The sequence below is a fragment of the Lissotriton helveticus genome, chromosome 2_1, assembly GCF_964261635.1.
Source record: "Lissotriton helveticus chromosome 2_1, aLisHel1.1, whole genome shotgun sequence".
In the NCBI taxonomy this organism is placed as follows: domain Eukaryota; kingdom Metazoa; phylum Chordata; class Amphibia; order Caudata; family Salamandridae; genus Lissotriton; species Lissotriton helveticus.
The window spans coordinates 266,714,337-266,741,044 of NC_136059.1; positions in this window are offsets into that span (position 1 = coordinate 266,714,337).

A 26,708-nucleotide genomic window follows, 5' to 3' on the forward strand; every position below is an offset into this window, starting at 1 on the left:
TGAATTACAGGGATGCAGCGCTCAGGAAGGCTAGGGAATTACGTGACTTGAAATATAAGGGTTCAATCCTTTCACTCTTCCCTGATTTTACTCTTGAAGTACAAGAGGCAAGGAGGGAATTTACTCAGTTGAAACGCATACTACGATCCCAAAATCTTGAGTATGCCATGCTTTACCCTGCGAGACTCAGAGTAAAGATGAACGGAGTGTCGAAGATATTCATGGACCCTATATCTTTGCAGAAAGCACTGAAAGACTACTCCAAATCACAAAAAGCAAGGGGGAAACTAAACGATTGCTGGAGGCAGCCGGGGCAGTTTCGATGAACAAGACTAGGGTTGTGTACTGCTAGTGCTTTTTTCACTGCAAAAAATGGTGGGGAGGGAGAGGGTCTCTACTGTGCATTAAAAAATTCTCAGTCAATGGCTACAATTAGCAGAGGTATAATGCTGACATGGAAATGTGTGAGGATTGTACATTCTACATATTTCGACACGCAGGAGTGGAATGTTATTGCCATCCCTTATAAAGTAAGTCAATTATTTAACTTTTTTGATATGGAAAGGTTGTTAGAATTGTCTTACACCCCTGTCCAGAGATACTTACTGAAAGGATTAACACTGCGCTAAGTAGCGGCTCCTGTTCTATTGTAGACTTTATATTCGTGAAGAGGAGGGGGATGTTGCTCCCCAGCCTTATGGCAAGTATAGATTACTATACAAATGGCAGCGAGTTGCCACATAAGCTGCTAGATGGCTAGGACTCTCACTCTACAGTGGTAGAATGGGAGCGGTTGGCGAGGCAACATCTGCCCCTGTGTGTGATCCACCAGATGGTGCTAAGTCATCTTGTTTTTAGGGACAAGTGGGAGGGCTACATCGTACACATCAAGTTGGTGAGGATAAGCGTGGGTGGGTGGGGGAGGGAGAATGCAGTTATTTATTGTTTGAACAACAGTGATTGTATTTTTCCGTATACCTAGAGTGGAGAGGACAGACAGCTGTCCATGCTTGCTAAGACTGAAATGGATGGCACAAGGCAAAGGTAATAGATGAAATATCTTACTTGGAATGTTAGGGGCCTTAATAATCATCGGAAAGTAAGGAATGTAATTGCATATCTTAAATGACACTCCATAGACGTGCGTTACTGCAGGAAACTCACCTGCCAGTAGACAGTAAGATTCTAACACAGAGGAAATTACTGAACCACTTTCACGCTGCTGGCTTTTCCACTCATGCAAGGGGAGTATTCATATGCGTGAATTTGAAATCAGGCATTACAATAGAACCGATTGACACAGACACTGAGGGACGATACACAATATCCAGGTGCAAATGGAAAGGCATAAATCTACTGGTGCTTAACATTTATGGCCCATACTTCGACAATCTGCAATTTTACTGATCTCTTTTAACATGTCCACATATAAATACTAGCTTACCGCTTATTGTGGGGTGGGGGGTGTTAACTGTGTTAATCCATCATTGGATCACTCAGGGGGACCATTAAGATGCGCTTCGGCCTTAGCAGAGCTCATAGCCGATTCCATGGTTCGTTAGGACCTTGCTGATATCTGTCGCACTCCCTCGCTACCCGGGACAGGGATGTTACACTCATTATTCTGCCCCTCACAAATTACACACAAGAATAATTACTGGCTTCTAACAAGGGCATTATATCCAATGGTTAAGGACTGCACGAAACACCCTCGGACCTGAGACCATGCACCGATAGTATTGGTGCTACTTTGTCCGCAGAAAAGACAAGCCCCATTCCCGTGGCGATTCCCGCCTTACTGATTGTTAGAAAGTGTTTTTAAAACTGCCATATTTGAGGCAATGGAAGAATTCTTTATAAACACTATTAGCTCGGTTAATAGCTTCGCCACAATATGGGAAACCTTTAAAGTTCATGTAAGGGGCATTGCAATTTCAAGCACTCTGGGGTGCTGCTCTCTATCAGAAATCGCCTGGATAGATTGAAGGGAAATTTGATTACCCTACAAAGGAAATGACTATGCAGGGAGGAAGCTGGTACTGTCGAAGAGTAAAAAAATACACTAGAAGAATATCATGAAGAAGCAGATAGTGAGATAAAACACATGGGTAAGTACGCTGTGGGCAGAGTGTATGGGGAGGGAGAGTGCCCAGGGTTAACACTGGCAGCGCTGTTACGTAACAGGAGAGAAGTCACAACGGTCAGTGCAATTCACGCAGTCGGGTGAGCTTTTGACTGAACCAGTAAATATTGCAAAATAATTTGGTCAGTATTACTCTGAACTGTATCGTTCTCGGAAGTCAGCAAACTAGAATAATATCCTAGATTATCTCGAGCACATTAAGTTACCTTGGCTGACTGACCAACACCGCAAATATCTTTGAGACCGCTTGAGGCCTGGGAAATACATGAGGCTTTGAAGAGTATGCGCTCAGGAAGTGCCCCCGGTCAGGATGGTCTCAGAGTTGCTTTTTATAAAGAATTCAGAGATTTATTAGTACCTAATCTAGTGACACTGTTTGAGGAAAAAAGTGAATCGGGAGAGAAGCCCCCTACAATGAGAGAGGCCTTGATAGTCCCGATATTGAAACCTGGTAATCCTCCAAATGAATGCTCTTCATTCAGGCCGTTATCACTATTGAATGTTGATACCAAGGTCCTCGCAAACTGCCTGGCCCCTCTGGTGCCGTAGCTAGCCAGCACAAAGCAGGTGGGCTTTGTTCCAGGGCGAATTTTTTCATATAACTTACAAACATTCTTTGGAACAGTACAGCACACTAAAATGGAAGTCAAGGCTGCTACAGTCTTTCTAGACGCGGAGAAAGCTTTGACTCCATGGAGTGGTCTTTCATGAACATGGTTCTCTGCAGAATGGGAGTATGCAAACTGTTTATTAAGCTTGTGGCCATATTGTATCCTTCCCCATCTGCGAGGGTAAGAATGAGAGACATTTTTACTGCCCCTATCAGAATATCTAGAGGTACCTGGCAGGGTTGCCCGCTGTTCCCTCACCTTTATACAGTTGTAGCAGAACTGCTTGCATGTGCGCTAAGGGAATACGCGATGGATTAATTTTCCAAATTATAATCTAATAATTTCATCATATGCATATGACACGCTCTTATACATTAGATACCCCAAAACTAACTTACCCTGTGCTAAGAGAGGTAGTCCGATTTGGGGAATTCTCAGGCCTAAAGATTAATTGGACCGAGTCAATAATATTCTCTTTGACTGAGATTACAGCTCCCTTTGAAATGGATTTCCTCTGTCCTGGTCAAATAAACCAGTGAGATACTTGGATATCCGGATTCATACAGATCCAGAGATAACTATTGAGTAGAACTATGGCAGAGCAGTCACTGCACTGGCGGAGGATTTAGAGCGATGGATTCACTTACCAATCAATCAATCAATCAAAGCATTTATATAGCGCACTACTCACCCAGAGGGTCTCAAGGCGCTAGGGGAGGGAGGGTCCGCTACTGCTCGAACAGCCAGGTCTTGAACTGCTTCCTGAAGGCAAGGTGGTCCTGGGTCAGGCGGAGGTGGGTCGGGAGGGAGTTCCAAGTCTTGGCGGCCAGGTAGGAGAAGGACCTTCCTCCTGTGGTGGCTCTTCGGATGCGGGGGACGGAGGCGAGGGCGTGGCCGGTCGATCGAAGTGGCGTGTGGGGGCGTAGAAGTTGAGGCGGCTGTTGAGGTATCCTGGGCCTTGGTTGTGTAGGGCTTTGTGTGCGTGGGTGAGGAGACGGAAGGTGATTCTCTTGTTGACCGGGAGCCAGTGCAGATCTCTCAGGTGTCCGGAGATGTGGCTGCGTCGGGGGATATCCAGGATGAGTCGTGCAGAGGCGTTCTGAATCCGCTGGAGTCTCTTCTGGAGTTTGGCGGTGGTTCCGGCGTAGAGGGAGTTGCCGTAGTCCAGACGGCTGGGGACGAGTGCCTGGGTGACCATCTTCCTGGTCTCGGTGGGGATCCACCGGAAGATCTTACGTAGCATGCGCAGGATGTTGAAGCACGCCGAGGAGACGGCGTGGACTTGTCTGGTCATGGAGAGGGAGGAGTCCAGGATGAAGCCCAGGTTGCGTGCGTGGTCTGTTGGTTTGGGTGCGTTGCCCAGGGCGGGGGGCCACCAGGAGTCGTCCCAGGCGGAGGGTGAAGATCCCAGGATGAGGACTTCCGTCTTGTCCGAATTCAGTTTCAGGCGGCTGTTCATCATCCACTTGGCTACGTCTGTCATCCCTTCGTGTAGGTTGGCTCTGGCGGTGGCGGGGTCGTTGGTGAGGGAGAGGATCAGCTGGGTGTCGTCGGCGTAGGAGATGATGTTGAGGTTGTGTTGGCGTGCGATGGCTGCGAGGGGGCTCATATAGACGTTGAAGAGGGTTGGGCTGAGCGAGGAGCCTTGGGGAACGCCGCAGATGACTTCGGTGGCTTCTGATCTGAACGGGGGGAGGCTGACTCTCTGTGTCCTTCCGGCGAGGAACTGTCCCTGATTGGCCTAAAATCACTAATGAAAAAGGTGATTCTTCCTAGGTTCTTGTTCCTATGTCTAAAGATACCAATGGTTCTCCCGGCATACTTTTTTAAAACCATACGGACAATATTGATAAAATTGGCATGGGCCGGGAAGCAACCACGCGTCCAATGGGGGGTACTTATCCTTCCCTACTCACTGGGTGGACTGGGGCCCCAGATCTGTAGCTTTATTATAGAGCTGCACAAAGCTCCCATGTCTACCACTGGATCCATTCACAGCTCGACCTCCCTCACCTACATATGGAGAAGGTAGCTGTATCCCTTGCCACTCTTCCGTCTCGATTGTTTCATGCTCCCGATCGTAGAACTGGTATCCTTGACCCAGTGAATGCTACTGTGCCTGCGTGGCTTGACCTGGTGAAGAGGCAAGCGTCTGCTGTATTATACTCCCCATGTACCTTGATAGACTGGTGTGATTGGCTGCCCATTGTCGGGGAAAGAGAAGTGACTAAAGCATTAGAAACTGTCAACATCATTAAAATTGGGGACCTATTCCTAGACGGAAGTGTACATAATTGGACTGAGATCGAAGCAGATAATCAAAATGCAACACCCGGTTTAATTTCTACAGAGTCCGATATCCCTTGCGGGTACTTCTTGGGGAGGACATGGCGCAGCCGCCTGAAGTCACTCCCTTCTCATTGCGGCTAAAAGCTCAATCTCCTAGCAGACTTGTGTTTACAGCACAGTTCAAGGTTACCATAAGAATTTCTACACTAAATCGCGTCTGGATTGGCAGGCGGACCTAGATATAAGTATTGACGAGGATATGTGGAATTATTGCTGCGAGGCAACGCGGGGAATATCGCTGAACAGGAGGCATAGGCTTGTCCATTTTAAATTCTTACAGAGTGTATTATACTCCTGCCCTTTGCATAAATATGGGCTGCGTGAATCGGAGGAGTGCGACAGATGTAGCGCCTCCCCTGCTGATTTGTTACACGTACCTTGGTTATGCCCCAGTAGAGCAAAATTTTGTAAAATTGTTGAAACATCACTAACTCCGGACCCTTTACTAACATTACTGGGGTACAGGAAACAGATACAGTAAGGCATACGACACATGGTAGAGATGGGGTTGTTGATTGCAAAGAGTTGCAATGCGCTGGGGACTTGGTACGTCTCCTACCCTAGCGGAGTGGTCAAGAGATATGCTCTACTACAACACACAGAGGTTTACAGCTAACTACTTCCTCCTCAAAGTCACCCCAAAAACGTCTGGGGACTCCAAAAATTATTTGGCTTTGGAAAGCATCCAATGCCCCTGAATAGAATATTAGTAGTAACCTGAACTCCCATTAAACATTGTATGGTGCTAAGTTTGCCCAACTTGAAATGCCATATTAGTGCGAATAGACCTGAGCTGGGCATGCGATCTGAGGTAGACGAAAGACTTTTTTATACGTCTTTGTTTGCAACGAGTCTAGGAGTTTTGCATCCTTTCCATTTAACGCTATGCTCGCATAAGTTACTGTAGGTAGTAGTTTTGCAGCCATCACTGCTATTAACGGCTTGAAGGATGGACCCTGTAATTTTTTTTGCAAGGGCACAGAATGCATAAATAAGTCCATTTCCTTTTTTTCCAGATATTGTTTCTGAAATTAGAAATTTAGTCGATTGGCTATATATACCCCCAGGTATTTATATGTACTAACTATTCCAAGGCTTGTTTCTCCCAGCTTGAATTGATATTGATGTTGCGTGCAATTTGTAATTGACATAATTTTTTGTTTTTGTGATGTTAATTTCCAGGGCGTTATTCTTGGCAAACATTAGTAGCTCATTAAGTACTCCTTGTAGGCCTATTCTGGTTAGACTAAGCAGAACTAAGTCGTCGGCATACGAAAGATGCGTTATGGGCAGTGTAGCCAGGCACGGAGGATGTGTATTAGCCGGGTCCAATCGTGGTGAGAGATCTGCCATAAATAGATTGAATAAATGGGGGGCTAATACACAGCCTTGTTTTAATCCGATATTTGTTTTTATCTTCCTGGACAACATTGTACCGTTTGCTATTTTCACACGGACCCACGTGCATGTGTACAATTGTATTATGGGTTGTAGTATGGTTTCCGGGAGACACAATTTCTGTAATTTACTCCATAACACCACGATCCACACGGTCAAACGCAGCTTTAAAGTCTATGAAACATAGTTGTAGTTTTCGTTGCAGGCGTTTGCACATATCCGCTATTGTGGCAAGGGCTAAATTATTTGTTGTTGTGCCACATCCTTTGCGAAATCCTGTTTGGTTGAATGGAATCAGCCCGTTTGTGTTGGACCATTCAAATCCTCCAGGATTAATGATGCATAATATTTTGCTTCGACATCTATTAGTGCAATTAGCCTGTAGTTTGTTGGGTCCGAACTGTCACCTACCTTGAAGATCGGGTTGGTGATTGACTCTTTCCAGCTCAGGGAAAGGTATTTGTTGTACCTATCTCATTATAAAGGCCCGCCAATTGAGTTGCCCAATAATCGGGATCACTCCTAAAGATGGGCTGTGGGATGCCATTTGGGCCAGGAAGCCCCATTGTTGCGTTCCAATTTTATTATTCTGGATGCGTTTTCTACTGTGTGGTGTTGACTGGCCGGGGCTAATGGTAGAGATAGGAGGGGCTCCTGGCCCAAATGGCATTCCTAACATCAATTGGCCATTTCGCAACAATCGGATCCAGTATGCATTTATTTGCTTCTGTCTTCCTTTGTTTTCTGCGTGGATGTCATCAATGGTTGTACTGACATCTTCCTACGTTACTTGATTTACCGTTATTTTGTCTTTGGGTTCTCCTTGACTTGTGCATCGAGTTTTCTGTTTTGTTCCCGATTCATAATTGTGTTGCAGCTGAAGCTTTCTTATTTTTGATTCCAATGGTTTGTTGTCAATAGAAGCTGTTTGTGTTTGCAATAATTCTTGGTGATTCTGTATCGTCTCAGTTGATTCGTCTGTTTGTAGGCTGTGACTTAATGAAATCCACGAGGTGAGGTGTCCTTGTTTTTGCTCTTCCTCAGCTATTCTCATCTGTATGCGTAATTTGAGTTTCTAGACTTGTTCATAGTTTTTTTGTTTCAAAGATATGAAACCATCTCCTACTGGTGTTAGTATCTTATGTTGCTCGTTTCATCTGTCTCTTGGTTTCCAAGCGTATTTCTGTATTACCTTGACCATCTAGTAAGGCGGGAGGATGATTTACTTGGCCATTGTCATTATCTTCAATCCTATACCCTTCATTACTGATCTTGAGTGGATTGGTTGTGAGCAATGCCTTTGGTGACTTTCACATGCTCATTGATGTTGTGTTTGAGACCTGACCCTCTTTTCGAGGTCATTAACGAATCTGATGTAATCAATGCATTTGATTGACCGGCAAAGGAAGCTTGTTGAGTTGACTTTAGTGTCTTGCTTAAAAGATTTGTACTTTTTTGTTCAGCAATCGCCAGTCATTTGCCTTTCCTTTAAGATGCCGGTTAGGATTGCTGGCACATTACTCAGTTTATCAAATATTGGACCACATACACAATCTTTGCTTGCTACTGTGTTTGTTTCTCGCTCCTTGATTATTAAGTCCGCCAATGTTTCCAATTTCGTATTGATTCCTACAATATATGAGGCTATTATCTTCATCAGATCAATCTGTGTGTCTAACTTATCCGATTGCTTATTGAGTACTGTTAATATGGTTTCTAGCACTTTTAACAGCGATGTGTATTGTGTATGATGGTTCCCCTCTTTTGTTTCTGGTGCGGGCCCTCCTTCACTTCCATCTTGTTCCTTTGCTTTATCTGCTGTTATTAGAGTGTTCTGTGATGGTCTTATTTCAATGGAGCTAGTATGCAACTGCAATGTCGGATTTTGGTCGATTCTCTTCTCATTATGTCTCATCTGGTGATGAATTTGAATGGGCTTTTCCAGTGTACTTAATATTTCAATTATTAGCTGCGAGTGTTCTTTTTCTATTTCGCTTGATTCTTTACTCTTTCCTTTCTCCGATTGATTACAAAACATTATTGAACCTAGATCTCATAGCCAAGGAAGAGGGCAGATTAGTCTGCATATGCACATTTGATTACATAATATTCATACTTGATTGTTTAAATGTTTTAAATATCTGAACAGTGTTATCTTATTCTTGAGTGCACCCCTTGCGCCACCATATCACCAATAAGTTACCTAGTTCCAGGCAGTCTGAAAAGCACAGTTGGCACAGTTGCAGAAGAATATGGCTCAGTAATACTTTTTGGAAACCAGAGCAATGAGGCCGAAGGGGGAGAAAGAAATAGAGCTTTATGGGCATTATTGGGGCCTTCTTAACTTAGGGTAGTTTTGTAGATGTGATGTTATTGGTAGCACAACTGGAGTGATTGAACAATCAGAAATGAGCTCACCAGAATGGACAAGAAAAAAAATAATGGAAAGAAACCATAAAGATTACACAAAACAGAAATATCGGTTTGAGGCAGGGGTTAGCCAAGACACTGTAGAAGGGAAAGTATTGTGTTTGTTGCTGGTTTAATCGTCAGTATTACAGCAGAGAAAAAAGAAAACAAATAAGGGCATAAATGTGGTCAGACTTACTACATTTCCAAAAGAGGAACCCACGCAGAAAGGATCACAACAGGGAAAGAAGGGAAGGGGAGGTGTGCAGGCAATCATAGAGCCTTTTTTGCTAAAGGTCATGCCAATTGCCAGTTCTAAGAACAACAGAAGCAAGTAAGACCGGTGGTGAGAGACCACTGGCTTATATCATAGAATACATAATTGGCATTATTTATTTATTTAAGGCATTTGTAGAGCGCAGCTGTCACCATTGCAGGCATCCTGGCGCTAAATAGATCAGAGGAAACGGAAGTGGTCACGGGGAGTGTGAGCTTTCAGGCGGTGACCACGGGAAATAACCAGGTTTTAATCCTTCTTCTGAATGGGAGGAGTTCAGAGATGTGCCTAATCTCAGCAGGGAGAGTGTTCCAGAGTTTGGCTGCTGCCACCTCAAAGGATCTGCCTCCGGATCTAACTTTCTTAAATCTGGGTACAACAACCAGCTTGGCCTTAGAGGATCGAAGCTGTCTAGTAGGAGTATACCAGGCAAATTTCGATTGAACAGGGGCAGGGCCAGTTCCATGGAGCGCCCTAAAGACTATGCAGAGGGCCTTGAATTGTATCCTCTGTCTCACCGGTAGCCAGTGTAATTTACCCACGGCGGACGGCCCATGAGATCTTCTCGGAAGCCCCAAGGCCAGCTTAGCAGCTGCTGATTGGACCCTTTGGAGCCTATCCAAAAGGAACCCAGGGGATCCCAGCAGGAGGGCGTTGCAATAGTCCAGCCTGCTAAGGATGGTACATCTTACCACCTGGGCACGGGCCTGGGATGGTAGGAGAGGCAGGACTTTTCTTAGGGAGCGAAGGATTGCAAAGCAGCAGGCAGACGTCTTTTGCATATGCCTCACCATACTGAGCCTTTGATCCAACATGACCCCTAGATTCCGGACTGATTCCACCGGTCGAACTGTGGTCCCTGTTTCCGGGGGCCAAAAGTTGTTTGGAAATGGTCGGGAAATCCTAGTACCTGCACTAAAGAGCACCTCCGTCTTTCCTGCATTGAACTGGAGGGAATTGTCCTTTAACCATCGAGACGTGTCACGTAGACAATTGTGGAGGACCTCCACAGATGTTGAGTCCTCACCTTCCAAGGAGAGGATCATCTGCGTGTCGTCAGCATAGTTGACAATCCTGATGTTAAAGCTTTTAATGAGTGAAATCAGGGGTCTGAGATAAAGATTGAAAAGGATTGGGCTGATTGCGGAGCCCTGAGGAACCCCATGAGATATCAAGGAGAAACCTGACTGAAAAGGTGGAAGGGACACTGCCTGCTGCCTATCCTGCAGGAATTATTGGAACCACTGCAACGCTGTACCTCTCACTCCCGCCTCAAACAGCCGCCTCAACAGAATCTTGTGATTCACCGTATCAATGGCGGCAGACATGTCAAGCAGGATCAAGAACGCTGCCTGCCTTCTGTCTGCGCGCCTTTGAAGCTCGTCCATAGCGGTGATTAGAGCTGTTTCGGTTCCATGGGCAGGCCGGAAGCCAAATTGAGCCCCATCTAATAATTGATGACATTCCACATGGTTGGAGAGAGTGTTACTAACTAAGCGCTCCACAATCTTGGCAGGGAAAGGTAACAGGGAGATGGGCCTATAGTTATTTTAGCAATCTGGGTCTAAGGAAGGCTTTTTTAACCGAGGCGAAACTAGCGCCCGCTTCCATTGAGCTGGAACGGTACCAGTCACAAGGGATTGGTTACAAATTAGGTGGAGTGGGGGGAATAATTCATCCTCGAATTCCTTCCAAATTTTTGGGGGCACAGGGTCCAGAGGAGACCCAGAGGAAATCCCTTTGGCTAGCTTAGTAAAGGCCTCGTACGTAAGTGGTGGAAACTCAAGTAGCATTTCTTTCATAGCCAAGGCTGGACCAGCCATCTGGCTTACAGGAGACCCAGGTCTCAAGTCAGAAGGAGGGACGAAATCCGGAGGATTTTCCAAGTCCCTAAGGATGAGTTCAATATTTTCCTTAAAAAAAAAATGCTTCTGGGGAAGTAGTGAGGAAAATGTGTATCTGGGGTACAGGGCATTCAGATTACAATGTTAGAGGTTCTGTCAGTGGTGCATGCAAAGTAGAGCCCACTATATCTATCAACTCCACCTAAGCCTGTGTGTGGAAACAATACTAAATAAAAGAAGGAACCCAAAGAAACAACTGAAATCATCCCAAAATGTATTGAATGTCTGTATCCTTTGATCAGCAATCAGACTTCAGCACCCCAGTTTGCCCCCTAAGAAAACCTGATGAGCCCTAGAGAATGAATCAAAACTGTTATTCGTTAAATTGAGCACAGTACCAGGCATAATGACTGCTGAAATTCGATAAAGTGGAGGAGTGGCCTGCAATTTTTGACTTGTCAAATGTTTGCTTTTGCCATTGATGAGTTAACATCAGTTTGTGTTTACATGGGGGATGGGATAGACAGTACGCTTACATGAGATTGCCTATGAGTTACCTGTATGGACCAACTTTGCCTCATGAGCTAGTAGCTAAAGTTCTGTCTATTTTCTCACAAGTTGACACCCAAATTGCACATCACATCAATATTATGTAACTAGAGATATTAAAAAAACAAGAGTCAGTCACATAAGAAATTAAGTGCTTACAGAAAAATAGTTGGGCAATCTCTACTAAAGAAGTTGCAGGGACCAGCACAAAAAGTGGAATTTCTGAGTATTGCTTGGTTGGGATACGTTCAAAAGATGATTGATGCAAGGAAGCAGTTCCAGGTTTCTCCATGAAAGAGATTGAACCAAAGTTTAAAGGGTTAATACGTTTCTGGAGATGACACAGTCCACATTTAGATTAGATCATGAATCCTTTGTACAATGTCACAAATTAAAAGCATAGTGTTCAGTGGGACCAGAACAGTAAGAAGTATTTGAGAAGAAAGATGCAGAAACGTAACTCGTCAGACGCACAGGCGCAGCAGAGGTGTCTCACTCTGAGTTCTGGGCTCCGGGTAGCAGCGCATGGCTAGTTTCAGTCCCGGCCCGAGATAGTCGATCTCACCTCCCACAACTCTGGTCCTGGATAAGACAAGAAGCAGTCCGGCAGCTACACAGCAGTTTGGCGGTCCAAGAGTGTGGCAGTGCGAGGACCGGCTCTGACCAGCTTCGAACGGGCGTGGCAGGAGCACCGCAACAGGCCCCCAACAGTTGCCGAGAAAACCAGAGGTCAGGAGGTCAGGAGCTCAGAGTGGCAGTTTCCAGACAGACAGCACTCGATCCGCTGAAAAGGTTTACCGGAGGAGTGACAGTAGGAGGGAGCCGGTGGGGCAAATTAAAGCGAGAAAAGAGCTGTAGTCAGCTGCATCAGAGTATGCCCCGGGTGGCCCACGGAAGCAGCCAGCTAGGACTATGTGCGGTTTGTGGGCATACCGGGTGAGCCCACTTGAGTCCAAAGCCCCCGTTCCCCCTCCAGCCCCTAGCCTCCAGTAAAGCTGGAGGCTAGGGGCTGCCCACAACAGCCCACAACAGCCCACAACAAATAAGTGAATATGCAGAAATGTCAAATCCACTTGTAGAGAAACCACAAAGAAATAAGATCACAATAATAAGGCAGTTGCTGGGACAGAAGAGCTCTAATCAGGATCGGGCATTAAAAAAATCAAATATGAATAATACAATCAAGGCAACTAAAACAAGCGAGTCATGTAACACCCAAAGGAGCCCTCTTATATCACCGATATTAATCTTGTTTGGTAAAGCGAATACAAGCTCCAATTTTACTTACCTCAAAGACCGAGGGGCCTCAGTCTATTCAATGCCCAGAAATGTAACGGGTCTAGCGACACCATTTGTCCCTCCCAAAATAAAACGTGAAACAAACTGACACATAACAAAATCAAGCGCATAAAGGACACAACTATCCAGCAGATAAGTCAGAGGGCTAAGACACTTTACCAACAAAGAAAAGGTGTTAAAGCCGACAATGATAACTCTAAATTAAAAACTAGAACTACAAAGGCCCAGATTCATGCCGCAGAACCCGCTCTTGCAATAAGTGACAGAATTACCAACCAGGTGAGCGAGATAGTCTCCTCTTCACAACACATACCATATAAAAATAAAGAAATGGACACACAAATTCCAAAAACAAACATCCAAATTGATGAGATAAAACTTTCTCACTCTAAGTCTAGAGTCACCTTAACACAGGAAGTCCCCAAAGGGTTAAAAGCCACTGTACAGGCCTTATGGTTGACCTGGAAAATTCATGGTTGAGATCAATCTCCCTTTCAAGCAACGGGAATCTCGTACAGGCCATGGATGTAAAAACAATCAATCAGGAGAGTGAAGCTATAGGGCAGAAGAGACAAAAAGATCACAATACAACAATAAAAGATAGCGTGGTGATACAGGATAAGTGTCCTAATTTTGGTATGCTTGTCCAAAAATGTTTTGATACCTCTTTTGACACCCCTTAACCACATTGAAATATTCTGCGAAACACCAACGAAAGTGGTCCAAAAAGCACTGGTTCAAAAACGGCACAAGAGCAGCTGAATGGTGATCTTGGCGGACAGTTGGGCCTCTATATATCACTACTACATACTTTAAAAGACTCAACAGATGCACTTACAGTGCAATCTGACATATTAAATATTCAAATAGATCTAAGCCATATAATGGCTACTTACATTTTGTGTATTAATACTAAGCTGGAAAAATTCACAGAACTAATAGAGTCCAGTCAATTCATTCCCCATTGCAAGCAACATGTGCATGTGGCCAAATAATCGATAAATTAAGTACCCTACCAATTTTACTGGAAAAGATAATAAGTATCAAAAAAGCCAATCTGGCTAATCTACCTAATAACAGTAGACTACACTAAAACATCACACATTAAACAAATCAAGAAGGGAAATTACACAAATCCTGCAGCGAAAGACTCAAAAATCACACTAGTCTGAGGAGAAATCACCAGCTGAGCACAGATAATATTAAAAAACCAACACAAATGGGGAAAAAGCTGATAAAAGTGCAAAAGGAACAATACAGTAAAGTCCACCACCCTGGGATAATGATGCCTATAGACTAGGGCACAGGTCTAGCGCTCAGGAAGAAACCGTAACCAGGAACAAAATAAACCACCAATTTGAACCAGACCAAAGGGAACAGATTAAAACATATGGTGGACGACAGATCCATTCAGCAAGCTTTGCCAGTAAAAGCTTAAAACACCGGTGCCCAGGAGACAGTTTTATGGTCAGGCACGGCAAGAACAACCAGAAAGAGAATCATCAGGAGGTACTTCCTTCCACTAACCCAGAAGAGCGTAGACTATCAGTCAACATAATAACAGACTGTACAACGCCCCATCAGGTCACAGGGTTATTGTACAAACACACAAAACATTAAATTCATCAGAATGTACTAAGCATCTACGTCTGGACCGGATGGATCCTCTCCTGGACGAAAAGGTAATGCAACAAATATATCTAACGCCAGAATATGATTTGCAGGGTTGGCATGCTATTAATAATAGGGGTAGCATATTAAAACTGACAGTTGAAATCCCAGGGCTAAAGCAAATAGAATTCTTGGCTTTCTTATCAGTGGAATTTATTCCAGCTGAAGACTCAAACAAACTCTTACCACATGGCAAACGGAAGTAACAGTGCTCCTCATTTTGAACTATAAACAATTTGAAGCATGAGAATAAAATTATCTAAACAAACTAAATCAAGTTTCCCCAACCCTTGATTTCCAAACCACTTCAGCAATCATTGAAAAAACTCCAGATAAGACCTTGGTTTACTCGGTGCTGCAAAATGCCTGAGGAAGAAGCTTAAGCACATCTATGAGGAGCAACAACCAGAATATGAATACAGATACAAGCCAGAAGTAGCGGAGTTGGCTTCAACCCACCTTATACACACAAGGGAGAATGACCTAGGGAGCATTCAGCAAGGACGGCAGAGAGGAACGATTTACATCTACTCTCATGGAATATAGCGGGAGCCAAAAAGCTGTGAGAAGAGACCGCCACCTCAGAACTGGAATACATATGACATAATAGCTCTCCAGGGGACATGGCAACTTAATACCTTACACCTGGAGGGTTTTATCCATTACAGTGTGGGAGCAGAAACAAACGAGCATTATGGGTGTCCAAAAGCGGGATTAGCAGTTTATGTCCACAGCCTTAAATATTCAGTCTCAACAGTTAAAATCCCCTGATCCTGGACTGCAACTAATTAAATGTACTCATTGGAGTACTTATGACTTAAACCAAGTTCTGTTGATCAACATATACGTTCATCTAAAATCTAAGACAAAAACTCGCTCACCCATCCTTTGATGTAATCCTGATGGGAGATTTTACCAACAATTTAATCCACACACCAAACAAGGATGAAAAACTAATAATAGATAACGTACACTGGAATGTGCAACCGCAGTACCAACTACCAACAATCCGTCCTGATCGTACAGGTCAATCATTAGTAAGTACTCGGGAATGGGGTAATTAATTACAGAACAACGGCAAATACCCCCCAAAATTCACCTTTCATGGCGCTAACGTACGATCCATTTTAAACTTTACAATTGTTTCACTCTCATTGATGCCATTCTTATCAAGGTTCAGTAGAATGTACCACCTTGAGTGATCACTCTTACCAATATACACACTTTAGCATAAGCCCTCCAAAGCACACTATCCACCCAGCAGTGTTCGGGCACATAATTTTGACACTTCTAAACCGATTGAGGTGGGCAAATGATAGCCTTCAGGATCTGCATAGCACAATAAAGGAACTAGAGTGGCAAACTGGAATGAAAAACACAATCTAATAGACCCCCGGATAGAATTCCTAACAGAACTGACATAATTAATGCTGGGTGGTCGCAGACAATTCCAGGGAAGGCCCATAACATTACACCACGTAAAATGCAAGGTCTGAAAAGATAATTAAGAAAAGCAGTTGGGAAACCAAAAACAACTGATACTGATCAAACCGCATGGGAAAATGCACTTCGCTTGAGGAAAGAATACAAGAAATTGCCATGGGAAGAAAACAGAAACAGAAACGAGCGGTGCTGGACAAAATCTGTGTTTAGCACCAAGCAAACCAACTCGAGTACCTTTGGGGAAATAGTAAACGGTCTGAGCATGCCAGTAAAAGTAATAACAACTCAAATGTCCAGGAGCAAAACCGGGTCAAATTCCTCGCCAGGAGGTTCGAGGGGGGCATAATGTCAGAATCACCGATAACCCCACAACCAGAACGTACCAACTATCGTGAAACAGACTCTCCCCAGCAGCTCCACTCACTCCGTTCACTGCAGCTGAGCCCTCTGCCTGGGGTTTGAGGCTACTCTTTGCCCACCTGCTGCATCGCGGTAATTGTATTCAAGAATAGTATTCAATGCTTGGTGACCTCTGATAGTCTGTTTTCTCTCATCCCATTATTGTGCATTGGTGTGTTTTATTTTCTTCTGCATCGTTGTTATTGTATTCAGGGAGCGACCCGTGACCTTCCAGGTAGGTCGCTCCCTCCACCCCCCGCTGCAGCTCCACCTGCGCGTGTGCCCACATATTGGTCTGTCTTCTGCCCATTCCTGGGCGCTGCTCTTTCCCTCGCCCCCCCCCACATCCCCGGTGCCCACTGCTCATTTCCTGCGGCTGCAGCCCCTGCGCCCGCGCCCCTGCAGCCATCCGCTGTCTCCCGCCTCCCATCTGCTCCTCCCTCCCAGGTCCCCTTCAAATGGCGGCAGCCGCGCGGCCACGCAGCGGACGCGCCGCTGGCGTGCCGAGGGCTCGCGTAAGGCAAGCCCGTCCGCGCCTGGAGCGCGCCCAGCACCAGAACCCCTGGACCCCGCGAAAGCCACAACACCAGTCTCCACTACGACGCCAGCAGCCTCCACGCACTCAATGCCAGCCGAAACCACACCTGCTTCCAGGCCACCCCGAAATGGACCCACGGACCCTTCTCCTGCCGCACCTGCAGCTTCGCCTGCAACAGAACCACCAAACCGCCAAGCACTGGACCCAACCACCTCCGCTGCATACTCCTCAACACCCGCTCTGCTCGCAAACACGCCATCGAGCTCTGGGATCTGCTCGACACCTCGTCCCCAGATGTGGCCTTCCTGACCGAAACCTGGTGGAACGACTCCTCGGCGCCCGACATCGTCATAGGCATCCCGGACTTCTACAAGGAGGAATAGCCAATGCCCACACCCCACCCTCAAGGTCACCACCCACGCAGACAACACCCTCCACACCACCGAACACCTTCACTTCCGGATCCACACCGACCCCAACACCACCCTCAGAGAAACTCTCATCTACAGACACCCCGGACCCTGGGCTCAGTTCAGCGACACCATAGCCGACCTCGCCAGTACCTACGCACTCCCCTCCACGGACTGCATCCTCCTCGGGGGGCTGAACTTCCACCTCGAGAACAACAACAACGCCAACTCCGCCACCCTGATCGCCAACCTCGCCATCCTTGGCCTCAAACAACTCGTCTCCGCACCCACCCACACCGCCGGCCACAAACTGGACCCTGTCTTCTCCACAGGCACCCACGTCACCTTCGACCACAACACCAAACTCCATTGGACCGACCACCTCTGCATTCTTTTCACCTTCAAGAAACCAACCACGCACCACCGCACCCAACAGCTGTCTCGACGCTGCTGGAGCAAAGTCACCGAAGAACAGCTGATCACCACCCTCGCCCACAACCCACCCACCGACTCCACCAACCCAGACGCCGCAGCCCGCAACCTCAGACAGTGGATCGATGACTGCGCCAACACCCTTGCCCCGCTCAAGAAACCCTCCAACAGCCAAGCCAGCAAGAGAGCCACCTGGTTCACCAACCGCACATGCCAGAAACTGGAGAAAATATGGCTCCACAAACGCACAACGGACAACCAAGCAGCCCACAAGGACGCCACCCGCAGACATCACCACTTCATCAGATTAGCCAAGAGATCCTCCTTCAAAGACCGCTTGGACAACAATGCACACGACAGCAAAGAGCTCTTCAGCATTGTAAAGGAACTCTCCAACCCCAGCGCCAACGCCAACGACATCCCGCCCTCACAAGAACTGTGCGATCACTAGCAATCTTCTTCCACCGCAAGATCGCTGACATCCACGACAGCTTCAACACCACAACTGCCCCGACTACGCCAGACTCCACCTCCCCTGCGAACACCACCAGCGCTATCCGCCTGACCTCCTGGTCCAACGTCAACAAGACACTCATGGTCATGAACTCCATCCACTCAGGATCTCCGTCAGACCCGTGCCCACACCACATATTCAACAATGCAGACGCAGCCATCGCACCTCAACTACGGAAGGTCATCAACATCTCCTTCGAAACAGCGACATTCCCAGAAAGCTGGAAGCACGCCGAAATAAACGCCTTCCTCAAGAAGCCTAAGGCGGACCCCAAGGACCTAAAGAACTTCAGGCCCATCTCCCTGCTCCCTTTCCCGGCAAAGGTCATCGAGAAAATCGTCAACAGGTGATTGGCCCGCCACCTGGAAGACAACAACATCTTGGACGCGTCCCAGTCCGGATTCAGATGAAACCACAGCACCGAGACAGCCCTCAGCGCCGCCACAGACGACATCAGGCGCCAACTAGACAACGGCGAAACATCAGCCCTCATCCTCCTGGACCTCTTGGCCGCCTTCAACACGGTCTGCCATCGCACTTTAAAGACACGCCTCCTAGAAGCCGGAATCCTAGAGAAGGCCCTTGACTGGACCACGTCCTTCCTCTCCGGCAGAACCCAGAGCGTCCGCCTCCCACCCGTCCGATCCGAAGCCACCGACATCATCTGCGGCTTCCCCCAGGGCTCATCCCTCAGCCCGACGCTGTTCAACATCTACATGGCACCCCTGGCACAAGTGGCCCACCAGCACGACCTCAACATCATCTCCTACACTGACGACACCCTGCTCATCCTCTCCCTCACCAAGGACCAACACACCGCAAAACCAACCTCCATGAGGGAATGAAGGCCGTTGCCGACTGGATGAGGAGCAGCCGTCTGAAGCTGAACTCTGACAAGACGGAGGTACTCATCCTCTGACCCACCCCCTCAGCCTGGGACGACTCCTGGTGCACGACCACACTGGGAACAGCACCAACACCCACCGACCATGCATGCAACCTAGGATTCATCCTCGACTCCTCCCTCCTCATGGCTAAGCAGGTCAACGCCATCTCCTCATGCTGCTACAACACCCTCTGCATGCTCCGCAGGATCTACAAGTGGATCCCGACCGAAGCGAGAAGAACGGTGACACAGGCCCTCGTCAGCAGTAGACTGGAGTACGACAACGCACTCATCGCAGGAATCTCAGCCAAACACCTACGACGACTACAACGCATCCAAAACACCTCCCCCGACTGATCATCAACGTCCCCTGCCGCACCCACATCACCCCTCACCTGAGAGACCTACACTGGCTCCCCGTCGACAAGAGGATCACCTTCAAGCTCCTCACCCATGCACACAAAGCTCTCCAAAACGCCGGACCAGCCTACCTTAACAGCAGCCTCAGTTTCTACACCTCCACCCGCCAGCCTCGCCCTCGCCGCTGTCCTCAGCATCCAACGAACGACCTCCGGCGGCAGATCCTTCTACCTCGCCGCCAAGACCTGGAACACCCTCCCTACCCACATACGGCAGACCAAAGACCTACTCTCCTTCAGAAGACTCCTCAAGACCTGGCTCTTCGAGCAGTAGCAGCACACCCTTCCCCTCAGCGCCTTGAGACCCTCACGGGTATGCAGCGCGCTCTCCAAGTACTCTGATTGATTGATTGATTAAAAACCAGTATAACCAATGAAAAGAAAAAACAACTCTCTTGTAAACAATGTAACCTAGTTGACCTATTCAGTAGAAGAAGTAACTAATATAATACGCAACGGCAGGATCAAACCGTATTCCCCAGGCTATTTTCAAATGGGATGTGTCTTTTCAGGGTAAACATCTATTGATTCTATTCAAAGAAGAACTATTAGGTTGTATTCCATCCTGCTTACAGGGCTAAACTACCAGTCCAATCTACCAAGGTGGAGACTGATTAAACCCAGCAAATTTCAGGCTTATAGCGTTGCTTGACGTAGAAGCGAAGTACTGCGCATCACTGATGTCAACCAACCTCATGGAGTGGTCTGATAAGCACTGCCTGATCCCGGCCAATCAGACAATTTTCAGGAAAGGGTCCAAAACAACCGCAAACATTCTAGCACTTTCGTTAATAGCGTACAAATGTAAGCGGAAAAAGTAAAAACTGCACCTCTGCTCCATGGATTTAAAAGCGGCATTTGATTACGTAGACCTTCGCATTTTGTGGGGGAAACTAAGATTGGAACATTCGTGAAAGAATATTGCAAGGAATAATGCTACTTTATACCCACACCTGGATAAGAGTCCAGTTGGGCGACAGCACCAGGATTTCAAGAAAGATCACCACAAATAAGAGCTTGAAGCAGGGGTGTGTGCTGGCCCCGCAACTGTTCTACTTGTCATGTTAGATCTAACACAGCTCGATCAGACCATCTCCTATCCACCACACCTGGGTAAATTAATCTTATCAATGCCAAACCGGAGGGACTACGGTTTATTTAAGGTCAAGCATGCGCGCACTTTAAATCGAATAAGGAAACAAGGAGTGTGCAGTTCGGGATCTAGGTCTCCTGGTGTGGTGAATTCAGGGGAGTGCTCCTATTAGGAACAAGGGCCTTCACACACCCTGTTGGGTGTCATGCTTCCTCATCGGGCAGCTCCTCATCGGGCCCTCTCTGCAATGCCCAATGGGCCCCTCAGAGAGGCTCATTACATGAGTTCTTTTCTTTTTGGCAGACATGAAGAGTGAGGTTCGAATGTGGTGTGCTGTGTGAGTAGAATGAGGGAAATAAATTACTAAATAGGATCCAAAAACTATTTTAATTGGCGGGTCCTTTTGTAATGATTAAAAACGTGAGTTTGAGCTGGTGATGGATATAATGCTCTGATTAGTATAAGTCAAGTGTCAACATGTTGTCAACATGTTTCATGCCTCTTACTGTCCACAAGGCTCACTGCATTTCATCAGGACCAATTTAACTTCATCTACTCAAACAGGGATTGATTGTGAAATATATGCAACGCTTGCCCTGTATACCGTACATAAATATGTAATGTGTTTCCTGGGAGGGTAAAAAGAAATGTTAAAAGCAGATCTGTTCAAATTAGCAAATCCGTAAAGAATAATTAAAAACCACAAGTGTAAGTGCATTTTCAATCTATCCATAACACTGCTATAATTAGCAGAAGGTGAAAGCATGCAGTTACATTTGTCGCCATTCATGTAGTTTCTTATTGTGACCAGGTATGTTCACCTTTAACATAACCATCAGAGCCATCTTCATACATAGAGATCTTTTTTTTATTTAAAAAACCTCTTTCCACTACTTTATACAACAGGATCTCACGGCGGAAAGGATAACACCTCAGAACAGGGAGGCGTGGTCATCCCCACTGGGATACTGGACACACTCACATATCCTGTGTTTCAAGAAAACCGGAGCCCGTATTAGTTAGTTCTTCGTAGCTGGAGCTCTGGCCGGAAAGAAGGGTTTTTGGAGGGAGTGGGGTAAAGCAGCACAATTACACTCTCTGTTATTAATTAACAAGCATTTGCAATGCAATAGGTCTCGCATTTACCCGAGTTTGAGCTATTGACATTGTAAATGGCAATGCCTTTTTTTTTGTTTTAGTTTTTAAAACAAAAGACATTGTCATTTGCAATGCCAATAGCTTAAACTGGCGTAAATGCGGGACCTATTGCATTGCAAGTGCTTGTTTTAGATTTCCTGATAGCAACACTGACCCAGTGACACTGTTTTCTTAAGACCAGAGACATTTCTCATTTTTGTAGGGAAGTGCTTCCTGGTGTTGACTAGACCATCAAGCATTGAAACATTTTATGACTTTATCTTCGGGGTAACCAGTATACTTAGAACCTTGTCCAGTAAAACAAAACTTTTTGCTTAGTTTAAAGAAAAAAACATTTTTCCAGTCCAGGAAATAATCAATGGCAGTACTCATTCCCTTTGTGAAAAACAGGGCAGTCATTAAAACATTTAGCTCCGCGCCTGGGGCAGGGATAGGGCAGGAAAACCAGGTTGGCAGCAAATCCAAAATGTTGGCATGAGGGCCAAAATTCCAGAAGTGACAATTGATGCATGCTTTCTAAGAGGTAACTGCGTACAGCATTTCAAGGAATTGTTTCTGAACACTTCTGCATTGTATTTAGTATTTTCATATATCGCGAACTCAGCCAAAGGGGGCTGGAACAATTTAAACGCACTAGTTGTACTACTCATGGTCACATTCCTTTTTTTAAGTACTGAGAGATAAATGGACGTGCCCAGAATTACCAGAATGTGAACTGACGACGGGACTCGAACCCGGTTCCCCAGTTACAAAGTCAGCAGCCCTTTTATCTATATTTATTACCCATTCAAGTATCGTGCTTAATGGTTTAACCCCTACCGTGCTACCGCGTTTTCCCGCTGTGCGCTGATTTTTCAAAATCGCGTTGTTTATGACAAAGCCAGCTCGTCATCCGCGTGGCGCAGGTAACGCTCATGACGAGCTGGCTTTGTCATTAGCGCGGAAGGGGTTAAAGATTGCATGGTTTGCCACCGTCCAGGGTTTACTGCCTGCAAGCGTGCAGCAAGGCGGAAGAGACGCCGTGCACGAGCAAAAGAGACGCTGTACGCGAGCAAAAGATCCAGTCTTACCAAAATCTGAGCCGACGTCGGGTCTAGAACCCGGTTCCCCACTTACAAAGTCGTCAGCCCTTTTATCTATACTTATTACTTGTTCAAATATTGTGCTTAATGGTTTAAAAATTGCATGTCTTGTCCACCGTCCAGGGTTTACTGTCTGCGAACATGCAACAAGGCAGAAGAGACGCAGAGACGCCGTGCGGGAGAAAAAGACGTCGTGCGTGAGCAAAATATCCGGTCCGGGTGGGTGGGGGCCAAAAGCAGACAGTGCGAGAAGAAACAAGCCTCACTCCAAATCAATAGCGAGCGTTTAACATAAAGTGTTACGCCTGCCAATAAAAAAAAGCATGGGCGAAGCTTCAACCCCACTTCCGAAAGCAACCCGACAACAATAGATCTCGCAGAGAGAGCAGCGCATGCGCTGCGACGCTAGACGAGAACTAAAAACCGCTTCAGCCAACGATCTCATGCCTAGATGGTGATTAAAAACTATAAGAATCTAAAACCGGCACCCTACGTAAGTCTTACATTTCCGGCATACCTAAAGAAACGATTGATGGCACTTCGTTTTGGCCAGCTACCACCAATAACAGATCAAATAGTGCCACAGCATGCAGATTTTGTGGCAGCAAAAAAGAGAATTTTATTCACTTAATTTATATTTGCCCTTATTCGTATATGGCACGTGTCACTTTACTGAGGAAGGATTTTATTGACGGAGGGATCAGGACATACAGGGCTGCTATTATACAAGGTCTTGATCCGTCAGATCCTCAATTGAATTGTAAACTGTTAAAGAACCCCAAGGTTTACAAACTGGCTCTTAGAAATCATAGACCGGTATGAACAATCGGTTTTACTCTAAATGAAAATTTGTATTTGCTAAATGTTAAGAGGGAATAATGCTACTTGATTATATTGAGTTGATGTAAAGACCTATGATTGGAATTGCTTTATGAGGAGCTATAATTTATATCATGAATTGTGGGTTTTATGGCTTAATGTATATATGTAACATTGTTGTGGTTTTAATTAACCAAACAATAATGCGATTGATTAAAAAGATACTTTACAGCACTATTGTGCGATGGATCCAGTCATCGATGTATATCCTTCTGAACTAGAGATAGCATTATTGGACAATCTTGCAGTTTGGTGTTTGTGAAAGTGACCCGGGACAGAGTGTGCCACAGGGATTTTGTTTATGAAGCTGACGTGCAGTAACATTGCTTCAGTGGATTCATTATAACGAGCATACTGGGGATTTGTGTTGACAGAGCGAATCACAGAAGATAGGTTATGTAAAAGGAGGCAAGGTGCACACGAGAGTAGGGAAGGACACCGCCATCATACAGTGCAATTGGTACTAGCAAGAAGCGCAGGCTTACTGGTTTGTTGAAGCTGTAAGAAAATCAGTTTGGGCAGTGGACAAACAGTATCCCCTCTGTTCAAGTCAGCCCTGCCTTTTGAATAGCATATGAAGGAGGAATGTGTGGCACTGCTGGATAGCACAAAGGCATGGCACGTTGGCTGGCAGTTGAGAAGAATGGGTACAGTCAATTTCCTGAAATCCAGGAGGTGGCATCTCTCAGCAAAGAGTCCTCCACAGGAGAGCAACATATACATATCTGGGATGGGTGAGCTGGGCTCCTACATGGTAAAAAAGTGGATAGAAGAACGGAGACATACTAACTTTGCAAATAGAGCACACCTGGGAAGAAATGTGGCTCAAATGATAAGAATGCAATCTATGTGAGCCCACTGACGCGTTCATCCAACTTTTCTTGCCTTCCTGTTCAGCGATGTAGCAGACCAAAACAAAGAGCCCACCCCAAGCAAATCAATGAGGCCACAGAAATTGCAGTGCAAATTGGGTTCATGTGAGCTATAATCATTTGGGAGATCAAGCAGGAGCACAGGAAAGACAAGTTCCAGTGTCCAGAGAATAGTAAAGCAAGCACTCAAAGGATATCCAACTTGTAAGGAAATCGGAAAGCTGTTCAAAAGAACATCAAGAGTGGAATCTCTTCAGCCACAGTGTGGTAAATGGATTATAGTGTTCTTTTTCCAAAGGAAATGGATAAAAAGTTTGTTCTGAGTATAGCTGCCACCTATTCTGACTTGGTGTTGTGATTGCCCTGAAAAACTGCCAATCAAATGTGACTCTGTGGGTTTAGTCTTCTTCATTAGGCACTATGGGACTCTGACCGCAGAACTAAGCCCACGGACATGGAATACAGTGTGTGTCACACATTAGCTACAGGGATGATGGATTAAATGGGTTGCTACAGATACAAAAAAGGAAGTTATAATCCGATCACACAATGAAAGAGTGGTATAAACTCCTAAACCAAGTACAGGTAGTTAAATATTAGATCTGTGGGACAACAGACATTATTTGAAAGACAGGACGGCTAAGAGCAAACGCCTACATTAGTAGTGCGAAAGACTGGCCCTCAAGCTAGAAAATCTTAACAAACTGCACCAGGTGATACGAGGTTCGACCTTGTTGCGCTATAGAAAGGAGAAAATGGGACTGAGCAGATAAAAATCATTACCTTCAAAAGAGGATTTAAGATCCTCTTTCAGACATATGATATCACTGTCACCACTGTGATCCTTGCGTGCACCCTGGAGTGCTAAAAGGCTGAATTGGATGTCTTTATTACAATGTATAGATAAATTCCTGTTTGAGCACATGGTCCGTAGGATGAAATAGTACATAGAAAGCAACTGTGGACTCTATATGTAAGATACACCTAATGGAACATTCTAAAAGAGAGACTTCCCAAATGAAGGGTGGTGGACAAAGGGAAGTAAGAACATGTGTTGAGGGGGGGCAGTAAGTAGTGATGCAGCACAGTGGGTTAATTTCTTTTTTTAATGGATCCTCGTCAGAAAAGAATGCAAATTACAGACATTTAAACTGAGTAGTTTCAAGTTAATTTTATTTAGCAGAGTTACGTAAAACCATTGCTACAAATAAGTCATTGCAAGTTCAAAATTTAAAATCGATTAAAAGACCTTGTAGTATTTACTGTCCATTAAACTGAGTAGTATATTGACCACAATGTATGTACTGTTACCTGATCAGCTTTTGCGGTGGGGGTAATGTGACAGTGATTAACTAGGTAACGCTTGTGAATTGGCACAGTCACAAGTCCTAAACAGTCCTAGTTAGAGATCCGAGGTCAGTGAAGCAATATTTAAATCTTAATCAGATATTATTCAAGAAACTTACTTAAAAACTGACAACATCAATTGACTGAAAAAAATCTTGGCTTCAACGACAAATGTTTCCATGCAGCCAGCATAGATGCATGAGATGGCAGACTAAAGTCCGAATGAAGATTCAAGAAACTTGGGCATATCTGGTGGGGCTATGGGTTGTAATCGGTCCTTTAACATGGGATCAAAACACCCTCAAAATAGACAATATATGTCATCCCACTCAAGATGATGAATCATCTTTAGTCAGAATAATTATTAAATTACTATACTTATTGTGGGCGGGCACTGAAATGCCATAGGGGCTCCAATTGAGAAGGCAGTTTTACATAAGGGGGAATACAATCCAAAATTAGATCAGCTATTACCCATGTAATTTCCACTTTAGGTCTACTTGATATATGGCGAATTTTATATCCAAAGTACCTTAGGCATACGATGTTCTCCTCTAATTATAGGCAGTTCACTAGGATTGCTTACTTTATTATCTCTAGAAGTCTTCAGACTGTTTCAACTAAGATAAAAGGAGCCCCCTGAGGAATGTCTACATATGCAATGATAAATAAAAAATATTGCACTA